Source organism: Haematobia irritans, chromosome 2 (genome assembly GCF_050003625.1).
Source record: "Haematobia irritans isolate KBUSLIRL chromosome 2, ASM5000362v1, whole genome shotgun sequence".
Classification (NCBI taxonomy): domain Eukaryota; kingdom Metazoa; phylum Arthropoda; class Insecta; order Diptera; family Muscidae; genus Haematobia; species Haematobia irritans.
In genome coordinates, this window is record NC_134398.1 from 38,239,098 (window position 1) to 38,260,723 (window position 21,626).

A 21,626-nucleotide genomic window follows, 5' to 3' on the forward strand; every position below is an offset into this window, starting at 1 on the left:
CTGTTTCCACATCGTCCAAATCTATTTTATTCACTCCGGGTCTAAGGCCCGAGACACCATCGACTTTGAAATCTTCATAGTGACGTCATTCAAAGTCTTCTAACACTTTGAGACTCTGTTCGTCTCCAAAAACCCAAGAGCATTTCCATTGTGTGCCTTTTTAAAATTCATTCATTGAGTGCCCTGTTATGCTCATCCATGGTTTTCCTTGCATTCACCTCTTCTCTGCTCCGGCAAGCAAAAAGCCTGAGCCAGCAATTCAATGTCCATTTTAAAAATGCTGCTATTCATTTCTTGACGTATTTCTTCTATTGCTTGTTGTTGTGATAAATCGAGATTCGATGCACCTACCAGAAAACTTGTGATTTTCTTCTATAGATCACTTTCGTCCATTGGTATATCCAAATCGACAGAATATATTTGTCCCATTTTTGATACAAAGTGAGCCAAGATTTTGGGGCGTGAATCCGCCGACAGAATGCGCTCATCGTCCACGAATTTGTTCGCCGCAGCTGCGTTTTAAAAACTATCTTACCCCCACCAAGTCTATTTTTGTGACTGTTTCCACATCGTCCAAATCTATTTTATTCATATGGCGTGCCATGTGATATTATCTTGTATTTGTTCGATTTTGTTTCCTATTTCATTTATTAGACTGACAACTTTGTTGTACATGGTCACTTGTAAATTTTCTTCTATTGAGCTAAAGTATGTTTTATTAAACCACACCTTATTTTGTTTCAGAATAAGTCTTACATGTTGCATCAAGAATATTAATAATTATAGTGTGACTCCTCGGTGACAAAATTGACTGATAAATAACCATTTTATAATTTGAACGAACCTCCAGGGCATATTAGGAAAAATTCACTGGGGGACCCTAATAAATCCGTGATGATAATAAAAAGCATATCTTTCTACAAAATAAGCATCCAAGTCACGTGTACAGACCCGCACTCTTTTTAGATATAGATATTGGTCATAGGCCCAATCAGAATAAAATGAATCATGGAACATACATGTGGGCACTTCAGGTATTCTCCCATACGTTGATAGAAGTGAAATTATTTGTAACCGACTAGCATTGCCACGCACCTCAAAGTGAAGGGCCAAAGATTTTTTGCACATCTGATTCAGCTCGATGTCCACCAACAACCACAACTCTCGTATTCGGTAACGGTACAGTTTGTTATGACGCCTACGATTGGGGAGTTTTCTGAAAAATCCGAAAAAATCCACACTTTGAACATCGCCAACCACACAATCATGGGAAGATATAGTGTAGCAGCATATCCTCAATACAGGCCATGAAATCAGTTAAATCAGATTCGTAACCAAAATCGTCACCGAGAAGTACATTATGTAAAAATGAATCCCCAATAAAACTTTCAGCCATATTTCCACTTAACACTTGAACCAAAAAATAACTATTGTAGGTATGACAAAAAAAAAGACATGCAACTGCGGCACAATACACGTCAAGCCGCTCCGAACACAAAAAAGACACATCTTATTTGACATCTGTATTTATTCGCTATGGAGCCAAGATTTTGGGGCGTTAATCCGCCGACAGAATGCGCTCATCGTCCACGAATTTGTTCGCCGCTCCTGCGTTTTTAAAAACTATCTTACCCCACCATAGCCGATCTTTGTGACTGTTTCCACATCGTCCAAATCTATTTTATTCACTCCGGGTCTAAGGCCCGAGACACCATCGACTTTGAAATCTTCATAGTGACGTCATTCAAAGTCTTCTAACACTTTGAGACTCTGTTCGTCTCCAAAAACCCAAGAGCATTTCCATTGTGTGCCTTTTTAAAATTCATTCATTGAGTGCCCTGTTATGCTCATCCATGGTTTTCCTTGCATTCACCTCTTCTCTGCTCCGGCAAGCAAAAAGCCTGAGCCAGCAATTCAATGTCCATTTTAAAAATGCTGCTATTCATTTCTTGACGTATTTCTTCTATTGCTTGTTGTTGTGATAAATCGAGATTCGATGCACCTACCAGAAAACTTGTGATTTTCTTCTATAGATCACTTTCGTCCATTGGTATATCCAAATCGACAGAATATATTTGTCCCATTTTTGATACAAAGTGAGCCAAGATTTTGGGGCGTGAATCCGCCGACAGAATGCGCTCATCGTCCACGAATTTGTTCGCCGCAGCTGCGTTTTAAAAACTATCTTACCCCCACCAAGTCTATTTTTGTGACTGTTTCCACATCGTCCAAATCTATTTTATTCATATGGCGTGCCATGTGATATTATCTTGTATTTGTTCGATTTTGTTTCCTATTTCATTTATTAGACTGACAACTTTGTTGTACATGGTCACTTGTAAATTTTCTTCTATTGAGCTAAAGTATGTTTTATTAAACCACACCTTATTTTGTTTCAGAATAAGTCTTACATGTTGCATCAAGAATATTAATAATTATAGTGTGACTCCTCGGTGAAAAAATTGACTGATAAATAACCATTTTATAATTTGAACGAACCTCCAGGGCATATTAGGAAAAATTCACTGGGGGACCCTAATAAATCCGTGATGATAATAAAAAGCATCTCTTTCTACAAAATAAGCATCCAAGTCACGTGTACAGACCCGCACTCTTTTTAGATATAGATATTGGTCATAGGCCCAATCAGAATAAAATGAATCATGGAACATACATGTGGGCACTTCAGGTATTCTCCCATACGTTGATAGAAGTGAAATTATTTGTAACCGACTAGCATTGCCACGCACCTCAAAGTGAAGGGCCAAAGATTTTTTGCACATCTGATTCAGCTCGATGTCCACCAACAACCACAACTCTCGTATTCGCTTACGGTACAATTTTTATGACACCTACGATTGAGGAGTTTTCTCAAAAATCAGAAAAATCCACACTTTGAACATCGCCAACCACACAATCATGGAAGGATCCTCAATGCAGCCCAAGAAATCAGTTAAATCAGATTCGTTACCAAAATCGTCACCGAGAAGTACATTATGTAAAAATGAATACCCAATAAAACTCAGCCATATTTCCACTTAACACTTGAACCAAAAAATAACTTTATTGTAGGTATGACAAAAAAAGACATGCAACTGCGGCACAATACACGTCAAGCCGCTCCGAACACAAAAAAAGACACATCTTATTCGACATCTGTATTTATTCGCTTTCAATAAAAATATTCCCCTGATCCTCTTCAGGTTCATCCTTTATTTGTAACTGACTAGCATTGGCACACACCTCAAATTGAAGGGGCAAAGATTTTTTGCGCATCTGATTCAGTTCGATGTCCACCAACAACCACAACTCTTCCAACATTCTTCTCGATAATGGACAGAAACAACCATAACCTTCCGGACAACCAAGGCCACATGTGCACATTGATTGAGGAATTACCACTCCATGCCCATTCGGTTACGGTACCTCGTATTCGGTTACGGTACCATTTGTTATAGTGAAAAATACAGATGTCAAATAATATGTGTCCTTTGTGTTTGGAGGGGCTTTTCGTGTATTGTGCCGCAATTGCATGTTTTTTTTTTTTTTTGTCATACCTACAATAAAGTTATTTTTTGGTTAAGTTTTCAACGTAAATATCTCTGAAAGTTTTATTGGGGATTCATTTTTACATAGTGTGCTTCTCGGTGACGATTTTGGTAACGAATCTGCCTTGCTCCACTAGATCTTCTCATATAGTGTGGATGGCGATGTTCAAAGTGTGGATTTTTCTGATTTTTCAGAAAATTCCTCAATCGTAGGTGTTATAACCAATGGTACCGTAACCGAATACGAGGCATACTTTCGGTGTTTTATGCAGATACCCAATGGGTTATTGTTGTTTCTGTCCATTATCTAGAAGAATGTTGGAAGGTTGTTGGTGGACATCGAGCTGAATCAGATGCGCAAAAAATCTTGGCCCCTTCACTTTGAGGTGTGTGCCAATGCTAGCCGGTTACAAATAATTTTACTTCCATCAATTATTTCTATTCTATCTAACGGATGAACCTGAAGAGGATCAGGGGAATATTTTTATTGAAAGTAACTCCGTAGTGAATAAATACAGATGTCAAATAAGATGTGTCTTTTTGTGTTCGGAGCGGCGTGTATTGTGCGGCAGTTGCATGTCTTTTTTTTTGTCATACAGTCGACTCCGCTTTAGCGCAATGCGCTTTACTGAAAAACCTCGGATAACTGAAATCGATCGCATTCCCCAGTTGTTTTTTCTGTCCATTTCATTTAAATTACTCCGCTTTAGTGAAACTCCGCTTAACTGAAAAAATCGGATTACTGAAAAGTTTTTTGTGTTCAAATGAGTTTCGTCACATTAGTATGACTTCGCTTTACTGAAAATGCCACATTCTCGCTATTGAGAGAGAGTACATTTTCTTCTCCGTATTGAGAACGCTTTATTTCAAGTGAAGATGGCACTTTCAAAACAGTTTAAATCACTCTAAATCACAAATAAATGAATTCCAATTTTCCTACACAAACCTGTGACGGAATCAAACACCTTGTTTTTATTATTTTATGTACATAGCATTGGTCATAAGTTCGGTTAACTGAAATTGAGTGGATTTTTTTCCAGTTATACGGAGTCCGCTTTACTGAAACTTTTTCAGTTATCCGAAGTTCGCATTACTGGAAGTTTTTTTCAGTTATCCGTAGTCCGCTTTAGCAAAAACTTCGGATAACTGAAATTAAATGGCTGCATTTTTAACGTTTCAGTAAAGCGGAGTCGACTGTACCTACAATAAAGTTATTTTTTTGGTTCAAGTATTAAGCGGAAATAGGGCTGAAAGTTTTATTGGGGATTCATTTTTACATAATGTACTTCTCGGTGACGATTTCGGTAACGAATCTGATTTAGCTGATTTCTTGGCCTGCATTGAGGATATGCTTTGCCCCACTAGATCTTCCCATGATTGTGTGGTTGGCGATGTTCAAAGATTGGATTTTTCTGATTTTTGAGACAACTCCTCAATCGTAGGCGTCATAACAAAATGTACCGTAACCGAATACGAGAGTTGTGGTTGTTGGTGGACATCTAGCTGAATCAGATGCGCAAAAAATCTTTGGCCCTTCACTTTGAGGTGCGTGGCAATGCTAGTCGGTTACAAATAACTTCACTTCTATCAACGTATGGGGGAATACCTGAAGTGCCCCATGATTCATTTTATTCAGATTGGGCTTATGACCAATATCTAAAGAGAGTGCGGGTCTGTACACGTTACTTGGATGCTTGTATTGTAGAAAGAAATGCTTTTGTTAATGTCATCACTGATTTATTAGGGTCCCCCAGTGAATTTTTCCTAATATTCCCTGGAGGTTCGTTCAAATTATCAAATGGTTATTTCTGTGGTCACAACCCATAACAGCCTAAGTCTGTTTTTCAATATTTTCAGTACAGGAGTTCAAAGTATGATTTGCACTGACTGCACCACTGGTCGGTCAGGCAAAGATTTCAGCCATGATGTCAAAGATTTCAGCCATGAACCGTCTGACAATTTTGAATTGAATCTATGGTTTCATCACTTTCCGCTGGAAGTAACAGTGGTAATTTTCGCTGGGGCTGAATTCCATCACCTCTTCAATATCGTCGATATAGATGTCCTGAATCCTTCGGGATATTAATTATGTCTGAATATATGACATAGATGCCCAATGTAATAGTATTGGTGAGAGCGACGAAATACCACTGGAAGAAAAGATTTTTCTATTCATTTTATTTAGTCAACGAGATAGCGTCGAAAGCACATGTGTTGCGGGTGTTGTCATTTTTTTCTGTTTCTGGGAAATGTAAAATTAATGAATGTACATATTTTAGTAATACTCTTGATAAATGCATTTATTTTAGTAATACTCTTGATGAATGTATATAACAACGGTAATTTTTTAATAAAATTAGTGTTATAATTAAGTTTTGCAAAAACTTTACACAATATATTTTTGACAAACGGCCCATCTGAAAACGGCCTTCCCTTTTTTATAATATATAAACTTATTAAGTTAGATAAACCCATTTTTAAATTCTCCTCCACCATATCTTCATCATTTTCTTTAGATTTATTTACCCATTCCTTCAACTTTTTTTATAAAACGCTTCTTATACATTTTAAATTGTTTTTCTTTTTCTTCCCCCTGCATAAAATTATTAAATTATATTTCTTATTTTTTTTTTTAATGTCTTATAACAAATAACACATTGCATGTCATCAAAAGCATTTTGTAACATAAAATACTTTTCAAATGACATCATTAACATATCGCAATAATTTCAGTTTATGTGTTCACTATCAGCAGTCTCGATCACCATTAAATGTAAATAAGACACAGAACTTCGGCCAGTGTAGCTTGTCTCTCCCACTCATATTTCTGCTTTCCTATTGGTTGATTCACGATCAAACAAAAGAGCGTAAGAATACGTGTGTTGAAATTGCTGAAATCAGCCACTACTGGGCATCTATGATATATGATCCTTTTCATGTCATAAAGATTCTCCTTGGTGATCATTTGATGATTGTTGCTTCCATTTTTTTTGTATGATGTTGCTGTCACATTAGTTTTAAGAACACTATTTCCATTTAGTGTTACTATACTTCAATGACTTTCTTTAATCTAGAAGCTGCATTACCGACCAAGTGTTTATTTGACGTCGTCAAAACAATTTAATTTCTCATAACGTTTACATAACGGACTTAACCCATTAAAATCCGTAAACCCTTTAAAAGTATTGAGTTACAATCGGCTTTGGCCTACTACTGAAATAAAAACAATGACCTTGTTCATTAAAGAGTACATTTACAACTAAAAGCTAATTTGTCTTTCTATATTTTTGTACAATATTTCGATAAATATGTGCACAATTGTCCGTATAAGTCTTAAAATTCATCCGAACGTTTCAATTTGGAATCTGCTAAAGTATTCCAATACTCTCAAATTCTGAAAATGAAAAAAATTATATAAATATAAAATACAAATTTTTATTATTATTTATTGCAAAAATTTCAATATGTATGTATTTATCACTACAAATAGTTTATAATGCGCGGAAAATAGTTTGTGTCTACCATACGCTTCTTGTTCTAAAGAAATTGGGTGAGAGAGGAGATTTCACCCTTATTTAATGTTCAACACCTTACCCAATTTCGATTAAAAAATATTCTATTTACAACAGATTTAATTATATTCGATTAAATGATCGAGTTGATTGATTGGCCAATTTGACGAAATAAAATTACTCATTGACAGTAACTAATTTTGTCATAATTTATTAAAAAAATATATCATATAAATTAATTTTATTTATATTAATTTATTTTTTTTAAAAGGGTATCGCAGCCTTCACGGTCTGTGTATGTTAGTTTATTATTTCATGTAAAATCAGAACTGACTTAAAACTAAACATCAATAGAACTTATTACTTAAAGAATATTTTCTGCAGGCACTTCGTTTCCCTAGGTTTCGAATAGTGCATCATGAGACATTTTTTTATCCTACCCCAGTCAAGCGGTGTCCGGTATGACTCTAACGTGGTGTCCGCGTCCCCAACTATCTTCGATCTAATCGTATAGAGGATGGCGAAATATTTTCCCGATCCTTTTATACCATCGAATAGTTCCAGTATTCCGTCTACCGATTTTCGCCAAGAATTAAATTCTCCTGGGCGACCAGAGAACTCTCTTAGACTCTTAACAATGTCGGGAATCGAGTCCAGTTCCTTTATATTAATATGACCGATAGTTTGGTCCCCTATCTCTTTATGAATATCCCTTCGTTTTAACACAATTTTATATTTTCTTTAAATTATTCCCAGCTTTTTATTTTTTTAGTTTTATTATTAACACTTTTGTCCTTTTATTTTACGTTTAACCATTAATTTAAGCTTTTTCAACACAATGTATTTTTGTTTCCTATGCTATAGTTCCTGCCAAGACGGCTGACACATTAAATGTCTCCCGTTTACTTGCGTTACTAGGGGTCCTTATTTCCTCGGACTTTTTCACACTTTCTCACGAGTTCCTGATTATCACTTGACCCTTTTTTTAATTTTTGTTTGTGGGGTCTTATCCTGACGGGTTTAAGGATGCGCAGGGCCCCACGTTAGGCGCCAATTAATTTTATTTACACTAATTTATTTTTTTGAAGGTATCGCAGCCTTCACGGTCTGATTACTTTATTATTTCAAGTTAAAATCAGAACTGACTTAAAACTAAACATCAATAGAACTTATTACTTAAAGAATATGTTCTGATGTAGATACATTGTTGCAAACGCCGGTCGAGTTACGTTGGAAACTGAAGGCACTTCGTCTCCCTAGGTTTCGTTGACACCGTTGTCAGGTAATTTGCTGACGCTATGTCTGTTTGGCTGGCACATGTTGATGATGGTATTTGGTGCAATGTTAAATATAATATTCCTTAACTTATATATATGACACGTTTATAATTTCAACATAAAATTATTCATGTAGAAAGAAAAACTTTGTAGTATGGTATCTATTACTTCAGGGTATAGTTGTTCATACCCCGATATAATTCTTAGTAATAAATTCTCACGTGGAGAAAATGGTGGTGGTATGATTTTCACTGACTGCACCACTGGTCGGTTTGGCAAAGATTGTGGAATCGTCTGACCATTTTGAATAGAATCTATGGTTTCATCACTTTCCACTGGAAATAACGGTGGGACTGAACTCCTTCATCTCTTCAATATCGTCGATATAGATGTCTTGATGCCCTGAATCCTTCGATATATTAATTATGTCGGGTTTGTCGGGCTCATAGTCAGAATCATTCAATATGTCTGAATTTATGATCCTTTTCATGTCATAAAGATTCTCCTTGGTGATCATTTGATGATTGATTGTTGCTTCCATATTTTTTTTGCTTTCACAACAGTTTTAAGAACATTATTTTTATTTTAGTGTTACTATACCTCAATCACTTTCTTTAATCTAGAAGCGGTATTACCGACGAAGAGTTTACTTAACGCCTTCAACCCTATTAAATTCTACGAAACAATTTAATTTTTGCCTACCATACCCTTCTTGTTCTAAAGAAAAGTAGATGTGAGAAGGTGTTGTATGTTGTCAAGTGACCAAACCCGTTGGTGTTAAAATTAAGATTTCATTTTTACTTTTATATGGAGAGGCTATTGTAATTACCTCTTTTCTCATTTTCTGACTCGTGAACGCCGTTTGTGGTACGTTGGTTTGTTCTTCGACTTAGCGTCAGCCGGCGTGGTGTTCTTGGGCGTTACGAGAGCAGATACCACACAAACAAGAAAAAAAAAAAGGAATCGTACCACTTAAAATTTGCTGATCCTACCATTGATGTCACTCTGTAAATTCCTATCAAGATTTTCGCGGGATCCAGATGTTCTTAGATCCCATTTCCCCACCCTTTTGGGTTGCTCCCATGAGAACCCCCTATGGACCACTACAAATTAAATGAGAGTCCCCACAAATACCAGGACTCTGCCCCCGCTCTACGTTACCTCGATAGTCTTTCACACAGAAATCATATTATAAAACGTTCATTTCATTTCAAGAAAATTCACCATTAAGCTTATTTTATTTTCCAGAAGTAGATAATTACGAACTAACAGTTTTAATATTACTCAACAACAAAAAAAAAATCAAATGGAAATGTAGACAATAACCAAAGAGTATAAATCATTTCGCATATTATTATTATGGAGCCTTAATAGTAATATCTTATAGATAGTGTCGTTATAGATAAATTGTTACACTATAATATGGACAATTCACCATATGATAAGTTTTCGAATTCTCGTAGGGTGAGACATTATTCATATAAGAGGAAATTCAAAGGCTAACCATTATAGATTAACAACTATTCAACATAATTGTTGAACAAAGTTCCCTTTTTTTATCATTTTCAAGTGAGCCTAAAAGTATGCTATGTATGTATCAATAAATTTATTTGCCTTACATTAGTTGAACAAAAGTTAGGACTCTTTTAGAAATTTGTGTAAGGAATGTCACAATAAACATTTAGACCTTTGGAGGTGTTTCTTTGCAAGAATGATGGCTCACCCTGCAAGCAAGTTATCTCGAAATTATTCCGGCTTTCCGTCGGTCAAAACTTAAAAATAATATTGGTAATACTAAGGTAATATAATTAAGGGTATCTTAATTATATGAATGGTGAAAGATAAAAATTAAATTTGTTCTGTATATACATACATATGTATGTATTGACTTATGAGTAAATGAAGATAAGGCTTATATCGAAAGATCATGTAGACACTAAGATTTCGGGTTATGCCATAGATATCGTTCAATATGAACCAATTAAAAAAACAATAACAAGATTGGAAGAAAATATCACCCTACCTAAAATCGATCGATCTTATAGATGGGATTATTTTAAAACGTTATGAAAAGTTTAGACGTCAACAAAATCTTGGGTGTCTGTGATATAATTCAATAAAAAAAACACAACTTTTAAGTATGTAGATGAAATATGATAATATCTACTGACTCTTTTAAGGACCATAAATATAAGTAGATTCAGTTATTTAAATGGTATTGGTGTGGTGTACTCAAAATGATGATGATGAACTACTGCACTTCGTTTAAATGATGAAGTGTTATGTCGAAATAGCTTTTATTGTTGCCGGCGTGCACAATGATGTCTATGAAAAAATTTCAAACGATCAAGAACATTCGGCTCACTTTCGTCACGTGTTGTGCCTAAACGTTTACACACAGTTGTCGGTGTAGGAGACTATGCACTATGATTTCGACGAAAAGCGTGGCCTCGCAAATGGATGGACAAAAGGTGTTGTGGCGAGGTTATGTCTCGCTTGTCCAAACTGGCAAATGTAGGCGCGTGTTGTAATTGTAAGCTGCTATGTAGTTCTATACAAAAGGAGGCATAAACCACGAATTAAAATTATTTGTCATGCAATGCCGACAATGGTGTTGAAGTTACTCACCATGAACAATTAACCAAACCGAGCAAAATTCCACATGGGTGGCTATGTAATCTATCTTCCACGCTATATACTGTACTTTTGTAATTCACTGATTTTCACTGGTCTGCACTTACCGGCAACTTGCAAAAAGTGGTTGAAACTTTGAAAATAAGACGCTTCCTTCTTCGTACGGTGTGGCCAGATCGCCAAAACGTAGATGGAGTCATACGAAACGAAATCAACCATGCCATATTGCCACCTGTCACCGTAAACTATTTAATCGCGTATGTTTCCGTCATGTGGGGTTCACCGTACGTCTTATGAAAGATTTGCCGTCAGACAAATGAACCAATTGCACAGAGCCAAAAGTTGACATAACAAAGGAGATTTGAACTCTTATTCAATGTTCAACACCTTACCCCAATTTCGATTAAAAAATATTCTGTTTACAACAGATTTGATTTTTTTTTTTCGATTAAATGATCGAGTTGATTGATTGGCCAATTTGACGAAATAAAATTACTCATTGACAGAACATTGACATTGACAGAAACAAATTTTATCATCATTTTCATTTTCAAAGGAAAACAAATATTAGCACCGTCATTTATAAATGCGTATATTGTTTATGGTCTTCTGTTTTTCCATACAGCTTCACCGGAACAATCTGGTGTAAAATGTGGTTCGATTTGTTTAATGGATGACAATTTGTTGGATTTGGTTGTGTTACATTTAAAGTGTAATGTTATTATTTATTGCAAAAATATTCTGTATACGACAGATTTGATCATTGTCGATTAAATGATCGTTTGACCAATTTGACGAAATAAAATTACTCATTGACAGAAACAAATTTCGTCATCATTTCGTCATCAACATCATATTGACACGTTTATATTTTCAACGGTCAGCATTTATTGTAAAATAACTTCATACCTTCAATAAACGTAGAGAACTTCAAATTTGTTCTCTTTTTGCAATTTAATAAACAACAAACCCAGATGCATATTCAAATGGATCTTTCAGTTGCGAGATCATTTTAATTTGGAATACTTTAAAATTTGAAAAGTGAAAACAATTTAGAAAAAAAATGAATTAAAAAAATTGAAATTATTTGCCGAAACATGATCTTTAAAAAGTACTTTTGCTCTGTCATATCCGATCTTGGACACATCGAACATATTAGCAATTGACAAGGTCCTCACCATTCTCATAAAAGACAGTGCATTCATCGATCTGCGGCCTCTTACATCATTGTTTGTATAGACATATACCATAAACTCCGCGACTGTTGTGCATCATAGAATAATTTGTTTTCATTCTTCTATGATGCACATTTTTATTAAAAAATATATCATATTGACACGTTTATATTTTCAACGGTCAGCATTTATTGTTAAATAACTTCACAATGTTATTATCTAATATATTATCCTCGGAGACAAAATTGACTGATAAATAACCATTTGATAATTTGAACGGACCTCCAATGAATGTTAAGAAAAATTCACTGGGGGACCCTAATAAATCCGTGATGATATTAACAAAAGCATTTCTTTCTACAAGCATCCAAGTCACGTGTACAGACCCGCACTTTCTTTAGATATAGATATTGGTCATAGGCCCAATCTGAATAAAATGAATCATGGAGCATAGATGTGGGCACTTCAAGTATTCCCCCATACGTTGATAGAAGTGAAATTATTTGTAATCGACTAGCATTGGCACGCACTTCAAAGTGAAGGGCCAAAGATTTTTTTCGCATCTGATTCAGCTCGATGTCCACCAACAACCACAACTATTCCAACATTCTTCTAGATAATGGACAGAAACAACCATAACATTCCGGACGACCAAGGCCACATGCACACATTGATTGAGGAATTACCACCTCATGCCCATTGGGTATCTGCATAAAACACCGAAAATATGCCTCGTATTCGGTTACGGTACCATTTTAACCCGACTAGCATTTGCACGCACCTCAAAGTGAAGGGCCAAAGATTTTTTTGCGCATCTGATTCAGCTCGATGTCCACCAACAACCAGAACTCTTCCAACATTCTTCTAGATAATGGACAGAAACAACCATAACCTTTCGGATAACCAAGGCCACATGTACACATTGATTGAGGAATTACCACCTCATGTCTATTGGGTATCTGCATAAAGCACCGAAAGTATGTCTCGTATTCGGTTGTGGTACCATTTTTTATAACACCTACGATTGAAGAAATTTTTCAAAAATCAGAAAAATCCACACTTTTGACATCGCCAACCACCATGGCGGGAAACCATCATGGGAAGATCTAGCGGAGCAAGGCAGATTCGTTACCAATAAAACTTTCAGCCATATTTCCGTTGAACACTTGAACCAAAAAATAAATTTATTGTAGGTAGGACAAAAAAAGACATGCAACAGCGGCACAATACACGCCAAGTCCCTCCGAACCTTCACGTACTCTTATTTCATAGTCATATTCGGCTAATTTTATTCGCCATCTTATTAGCCTAGAATTGGGTCTTATTAGCCTAGAATTGGGTTGTATATATCACTACATAGAGATTATAATGCGGCGTAAAATACTTTGCGTCTACCATACCCTTCTTGCTCTAAATAAAAGTAGATGTGAGAAGGAGATTTGAACTCTTATTCAATGTTCAGCACCTTACCCCAATTTCGATTAAAAAATATTCTGTTTACAACAGATTTGATTATTTTCGATTAAAGGATCGAGTTGATTGATTGGCCAATTTGACGAAATAAAATTATTAATTGACAGAAACAAATTTTATCAGGTCATTTCGATTAAATGATCGAGTTGATTGATTGTCCAATTTGACGAAATAATATTACTAATTGACAGAAACAAATTTTGTCATCATTTGTCAATAAATAAAATTTGATATTGGAAAAAGAACTAAAATTTAAGTTGAAATAATAATTTGAGTTGATTGTAGAACCACGCTATGCAAGTTGACAGATTGCTGATTTTGCATACGGCAGCGACGGTAATACGATCCGCTAGTTGAGGGTCGTCACATATGGGGTCTTTGCCTCTTGAGTGGCTGTGTCAGCGAAATGTTGTTAGCTGACTTGCTGGCTCGTGGAGTTTAGCACAATGGGTTCTTCTTCTGTGGCTAGTGGTTGTGTTTCGTTCCGCCTGTTGTAGGTTGCCCTGTTGACTTTTGCTGTGACGGGGCTCTTAAAAATTAACTAGGAACACAATTTTTTTTTAACTTTTTTTTTTTTGAAATTGATGATTTCAAAGAATTGAGTAACTTGAAAATGTTTCCCAATATACGAAATGAAAAAATGTATTTTCCATAATCTAAATTTCTTAAAAATTAGTTTTCAATTTTCCTACTTATCCGATCTCTTGCATGAAACACATGCTCTTGGCACACTCTGTTGATATCCGTTACATAGCATGCTTATATTTGGAATTGCAAATATATTGTATTACTTTGTATAACACAAACACTATGTTTGCTCAGTTTTTGTGGCACTATGCCAGATTTGCAGCGTTTTAATAGCTGTTTGCATACAATTTTTATTTTTATTTTGTTATTTCCCTTTATTATTAATCTTGGTTTCGCTGCTACTAGTTGTGCTTATGTACAGCATCTGCCATTGTGTTTATTCTTGATCGAGACAGCATGTTGTTTTTTTAAATAATTTATAAAAAGCTATTTGCGCTTGGTGTTTCACAAATTATTTTTTGAAAAAAAGATTCAGTATACGATCGATTAAAATCCTTTGGGACACTTTATTTTCCAGTGGAACAAACCCACGAATTTTCCACCAATTGAATGAGTAAATAAATGTCAACACAGTAATATTCTTGCTATACAATTATATTTGTCTCGTAGGGACTTCACTTTGAGTATTACAAATGTTCTCACATATATCTAATTTTAAGACTAGGTCCATCGTTTTTTTTTTTTGTTTTTAATTCTTTTAATTATTATTATAATTTCTTTTCGACTATGAACAAGAACAAGAGTGACAATAGTAATGAAAAAACCAATGTCGCTTCAAACAAATCTTACGTCGTCAATATAAAAGGTCAGTGATGGTCAGGTGGCGCCGATTAGTCAACACTGTATTGTGCACGTAGGTGTGAACAATATAACGTTTTCCATCTTTTTTAAAATTTAAAATTTCGAAAGTCCACGCCTCAATTTTCTTTCTCAGTTTTCTTACTTACTAAAACTCGTCTGGGTTTGCTGCAATCTGCTGCGTAATGCCCGATCCTATTGCAATTATAACCACGAATATTTGCTTTTTGCGAACTATCCAGCATTATCTACTGTTGATCTAAGAGTCAGTTTCACATTTGCCAATGCTTTGTCCAAGTCTGCGTAGCATCCATGCTGCTGTATCATCTCTTGATGACCTATATCTATATTTAGTTTGCCATCAATAACATATTCCATAAATTTATCTTCTGGCAATGACAACATCCATAAATTTTCTCCAAATTGTCGTAAACGTAGTTGAATTTTTTTTTCGCAATTCTAGTTTTTCCCAAACGATAGGCAGAATCGCTCAAACAACTCAGCAACATCCTATGCTACTGAGCACTGTGTGCAGTGCAACCAGGCTTGAATCGATCAGATAACTTTTGTTTCGAACAGGAAACGACAACCAACTTCGTTTTCTCGTTAGTGTAGTCTATATAATATTATCCAAATTGTCATAAACGTAGGTGACATTTTTTCTAGTTTGTTAACATTTTTCCCAAACACTGGACAGAATTGCTCAAACAACTCAGCAACATCCTCTACTGCTACTGGGCACCGTCTGCAGTGCAACCAGGTTTGAGCTCGACCGGATAATTTTTGTTGCAAACAGAGCTCACTGAACATAAAATGTATACAAGCGACTATTACTAAACTTCAAATCCTTTTAAAGGGAAAAATTATACCGGTTGAATAGAAGGAGGTCTGCTCTTTTGAAGGTTGATGAAAACACTCAATATATTTTAAGTCTTGTCTCATACTTGCTATCTTAAAAAATCTTTCTTAACCTATTCTTACAATATCTTATCTTCTAATCCATAAGCAAATACAAACTATTATAGATAAAGGAACATCATAAAAAAGTTATAGATTACGTTTCTAAATGCTTTTGTCTTTGTCTCGTTATCACACTAAATTGTTTATGTTTGAGTAATTCAAACCGGCTAATTTATATGTTAGCAAAAAAAAAACAAAACACTTAAAAGTAACGTATAATTCATATCCTAAATATACATTGAAGCATAAAAAGATATTCATTAATACTTCAAAGAAGATAACGTAAAAAATATACCTTCGCTATTAATATCTCACAAAAAAATTAAACCCTTGAACTTTACTCTTCAAACTACACAAAGCAACTGAAATCGCTTTTTTTGTTTTCCCAGAAATATTGTTGTTTACACCCCCATTTGTTTTGGGCCAATTAATTTTCAACAACGGCCTGTTGGATAGAGTTTAGTTGACAATGAATCCTTTACATGAATTCTTTTAAATATAATTGCAATGAGTTTTTCAAGACTCCATCTACTGAATTTTTTTCCTCCATTATATTAAATATAATTGCATACAGATAAGTTGTCTCGGAAACCTTTTCTTGGTTTCTTTTGAATATAAAAAAACCCCTTTTTGGAGATTCATTCAAGTCGGAGAGTACTCAAATGGATTATTTGATATTTTTAATTTATCGAATGGATGAAATAAAGCAATGATAGCTTTATTTACAATATGGATTTTTGCTACTATAGTAAAAATAAAAATCTATAATGAATTGCATTTTATTAAATATGGGTGTCACTGTAACATTTCCCAGAATCCAACAATCCATGACCAATCTTCAACAGTTGGTTGAACTCTTCAGCGTTGCTAACGAAATGTCTGAATATTGCTGGAGAAGGAGAAATCTGGCTCACTCATTGATATTGGAGAAGTTTACCCTAGCCCCTCATGGGAAACAATTCCACAAAATATTAATATGTAAATATGTGTTTACAAATACTATTAAGTTTGACCATTTTACAGACATTTTGAGAACGAGAATTTGGAAAAACTTAATAATAATTCTTGGTAACAAGTGCAACTAAAAATTTGGTTTTCAAATGCGGAAGCAGTAATTTGGACCAAATAAAATAATTTGAATAAATGTTCACTTTACTCTCAGCGTAAGTTCACTTTAATCACAAATTCTCACTAACCATGTTTTTAGCTCGTGGTCCCGACTGAATGCAATTACACTACTGTATATTAAATAAATTATAACACTTTTACGTTCTTATTTTGAAGCGTACACAATTAACGAATAATTAGAATTGTACTTTTAAATAACGATAATCTGCAGTTTTGTTTTCCCAGAAATATTGTTGTTTACACCCCCATTTGTTTTGGACCAATTATTTTTCAACAACGGCCTGTTGGATAGAGTTAAAGGAACTGGATCAGGAACTATACCTGTACGTTTTATTCCCACGTCCGAACTTATTTGATTTAGATATATACCGATATTATTATTTCCAATGTTTGAAACAGAAGATGCGGTCTCAAAATTAATTACTCCAGTTTTATTATAGACATCACATTGTGCACTAATTACTCTGCATTCACTGAAAAAATTTAGTGAAAGCATCTCCGCCTCAGTAAGGTAAAAACCCAACATGTTAACTGGTAGGTCATGATAAGGATATCTAATGACGCCAAAAGAACCAATGTTACTAGAATTAAACTCTGCCACTGTAGATTGATTGGATGCTTTAGCTGCTTGTTTATACTTGTGTGCAATCTCAACAGGTTCATTTTGTAATCGGAATAGGTATTGCTTTCTATATTTCCTAATGCTCGGCATTGCTTCTTGACGGACTCCACTGGGTAGTAGGGCTGTTCCGCGAAGTCCGCCACCAGCTGCAGATGACATACCTCCTCGGCTGCCTCCAGCAGATCTAACAGTTCTTCCTGAGCGCTCCTCTTGGCCATTTCCACCAGAATTAGAACTTGAAGGAACATCAGCATTATTAATGTCAGCAGTATCCATCTCTTCATATGAGAGTTCTTCAGGATTAGTTATAGGACTATAGTTTGGTGTATTTGGCGAGTCGGAGTCACTTACATTCGGCTCAGTATCGTCAGAGGCGACGTCGTCTTCACTATTTTGTTTTTTTCCTGGAGGTCCTTCTAATCTTTCAGCTTTTCTTTTTTCTGGAATATTACCTGTCTTTAGTCTTTTACGCATAGCATTTATAATATAGCCACGTTTGTCTTTTGGTGGTGCCATACTAACCTGGAAGTGGAGGATATATTACTCTGTTGATCAATTTTTCAGTGCCGTGTTTTATACTTAAGCCAGCTATTCCAACTAAACTGCCTATAGATCCTGTTTCTGCGAAATCGTTACCAAAGCTCTGTATAGCCTTTCTGTCAGATGTAAAGATATCCTCCTTAGTTTTTGCTTGACTATACTCTATATCATGTAACTTTGCTATTTCATCAGCACTATTTGTAGGTTCACCGTTGTCTAATGGATTGCTTGGTCCCAAATACCTATGACCAATTAAAGTAAACTGAGGCATTTTGCTAACCCAACACCTTTATTTATATCAATTTATATAGAAATTTACAAATACATATACAAAATTATTAAATATCGTCATTATCGCTATGATAGAACTCTTCCTTCTCTTCCTCCTCGTCTGATGACAAACTGTCTTCATCCGATGAAATGTGATTGTACTCATAAACATTCAAAGTATTCAGCAAATTGTTGTCGTTTTCTGTGTACTTTTCTTGATACAATGTTATGTCGTCTTTGTAGTAATTTTCACATTCATTGATCAAATATTGGAAGCATAGTGGGTGAAACTTTTTGCCAGATATTTTCTTAAGGAATGGTGCCGTTCTCCATTGATATCGACGTATGCGATAATTGAACTCTGGGGAGTGTGGAAACGGATCTTTGTTTGAGGTGACAAACACAGGTGTTTTTTCTATGTTCGCATCCATTTGATTCTTTATGGCCGCATTCAAAGAATCACCACCTAACAGTTTTAGTAGATTAGACTCCACACTGCTTTCGTAATTTGGTTCGCTCCAAAATATGACACGTGTATAACCACATGTTTGCAATGGAAAGTTTGAATTTCTGTTCCAATTTGCCATTTGGCCACAATTAATTAGATAGTCTCTTATCAAATCCATGAATAAAGTTTTTCCAGCACATGGAGGTGATATATACATGTCTGTGTTTAATTTACCACGTCTCTTATCAATGAACAATATCAGCTCTTTCACGTAATCATAGAATTTTGCTTTCCACTCGTAGTCATGCTTGATGATTCCTTTGTCTATGTCCTCCATGCTCTCTGGTCCGCAAGTCTGGAATATGAGTAATTTGTACAGCATTTTTTTGATAGTTGAATGGACATATACTTCGACGAGAACATCTCTCTATTACTCGTATCCCAATATGGCAATATTTGTAGATTCTCGTAATAATTTCGATAATCACGTAATTGGAAATTATAAAATTTAAATTTGGCAAATTTAATTGCGTTTTTAAACATTGTTGATAGGTCGTTGTGGAATCGCCATTCTGACTCAAGGAAATCTGATGTTGTGACGAAATCTGATAATGGCACCTTACCTATCGCCATAATAAATTTTTCTAGTCTCTCCTGTTGCTTTTCTTGGCTTTCTTTTTTGCTGGTGGTGGATCCGGATCGTTTAGATCTCTTTCTCTTTGCTCTATTATATGAATCGATTGTGTCGCCAGACTTCTCGCCATCTGAAAGATCTTCCCCTCGAACAAGCTGCTGCCATAGAATTTCATCCGTACAATAGCGTCCTTCCACATATTCTGAGTCCCCAGATTCTCAGGTGCAATCTTGTTCAAATCATAAATCTTCAAGTCCACGAAATAGTCTGGAGTAGTCGCGTTCTCCACAGTATAAACGGTGGACTTTTCTCCCAGCTTGAGTGTGGTAGTTGATGAGAAGGTTAATTTCTTCTTTACTGAGTCTTTGCGTTGGTACAGGTCTTCTAGTTCGTCTGTCCCACTGAAATTTGTTAAAGCACCTGCAACATCCATTGGAGTATGTGCAATCGTGGACGACGTGATAGTGGTCCCCATGTTCGATGATCCACTTAAAGAGAGCGTTGCTTGCTCTTGTTTCGAACATTGAAAGAAGTGCTTCATCTTGACTAGCGGTCCCTTTTCTAGTGACTGCACCAAGCAGCTTGCTGATTCTCTTAGTTGATTGAATGTGGTTGTAAATTCTTCGCCCAATGATTCTTCTAGACTCTTCATAGTCAATTCCTTTTCCTTCTTCAACATTACTTGTAGATCCATCACTGCGTCCAAGAAATCTAAATAAGGGTCCTCGTTTGTCAATTCCAACTCCTCTGCTAGTGCTCGAAAGTGTTGTAAGTTCAACTTCAGTATTATTTCCAGATCTATCAATATCTCCAGAGTCTTCTCCTGCTGTCTCACCATCTTGCTTTCGGTTTCCATTTTTACTTTCTGCCTCGGCGAATAAATTAAACATGACTGATAGCTTCTGTCTGTCGACATCAACTTATATACCCACTCAGGCGGCTTCTATCAGCCGGCTTCTATCATTGTTTACTCACCTGCCAATAAGCCCTTAATCAACAATATTTATTCTGCACACAGCACCACTTCATTAGAGAGATAAGCTATTATCTCTCTTCAAACTACACAAAGCAACTGAAATCGCTTTTTTTGTTTTCCCAGAAATATTGTTGTTTACACCCCCATTTGTTTTGGACCAATTAATTTTCAACAACGGCCTGTTGGATAGAGTTTAGTTGACAATGAATCCTTTACATGAATTCTTTTAAATATAATTGCAATGAGTTTTTCAAGACTCCATCTACTGAATTTTTTTCCTCCATTATATTAAATATAATTGCATACAGATAAGTTGTCTCGGAAACCTTTTCTTGGTTTCTTTTGAATATAAAAAAACCCTTTTTGGAGATTCATTCAAGTCGGAGAGTACTCAAATGGATTATTTGATATTTTTAATTTATCGAATGGGTGAAATAAAGCAATGATAGCTTTATTTACAATATGGATTTTTGCTACTATAGTAAAAATAAAAATCTATAATGAATTGCATTTTATTAAATATGGGTGTCACTGTAACATTTCCCAGAATCCAACAATCCATGACCAATCTTCAACAGTTCGTTGAACTCTTCAGCGTTGCTAACGAAATGTCTGAATATTGCTGGAGAAGGAGAAATCTGGCTCACTCATTGATATTGGAGAAGTTTACCCTAGCCCCTCATGGGAAACAATTCCACAAAATATTAATATGTAAATATTTGTTTATAGACATTTTGAGAACGAGAATTTGGAAAAACTTAATAATAATTCTTGGTAACAAGTGCAACTAAAAATTTGATTTTCAAATGCGGAAGCAGTAATTTGGACCAAATAAAATAATTTGAATAAATGTTCACTTTACTCTCAGCGTAAGTTCACTTTAATCACAAATTCTCACTAACCATGTTTTTAGCTCGTGGTCCCGACTGAATGCAATTACACTACTGTATATTAAATAAATTATAACACTTTTACGTTCTTATTTTGAAGCGTACACAATTAACGAATAATTAGAATTGTACTTTTAAATAACGATAATCTGC

General features: G+C 35.2%; 1 protein-coding gene and 1 long non-coding RNA gene across 3 annotated transcripts in view; one reads left to right on the forward strand and one right to left on the reverse strand.

The window, feature by feature from the left end:
* lmgB (lemming B) overlaps window positions 1-21,626 on the forward strand; it is a 93,589-nt gene that overhangs the window by 9,798 nt on the left and 62,165 nt on the right. The window lies entirely within an intron of this gene.
* LOC142227480 (uncharacterized) lies at window positions 10,056-11,317 on the reverse strand. The gene is made up of 2 exons (XR_012719853.1): window positions 10,966-11,317; window positions 10,056-10,888 (listed from the first exon to the last, which is right to left on the reverse strand). It is a non-coding gene; the product is annotated as an uncharacterized LOC142227480 (long non-coding RNA).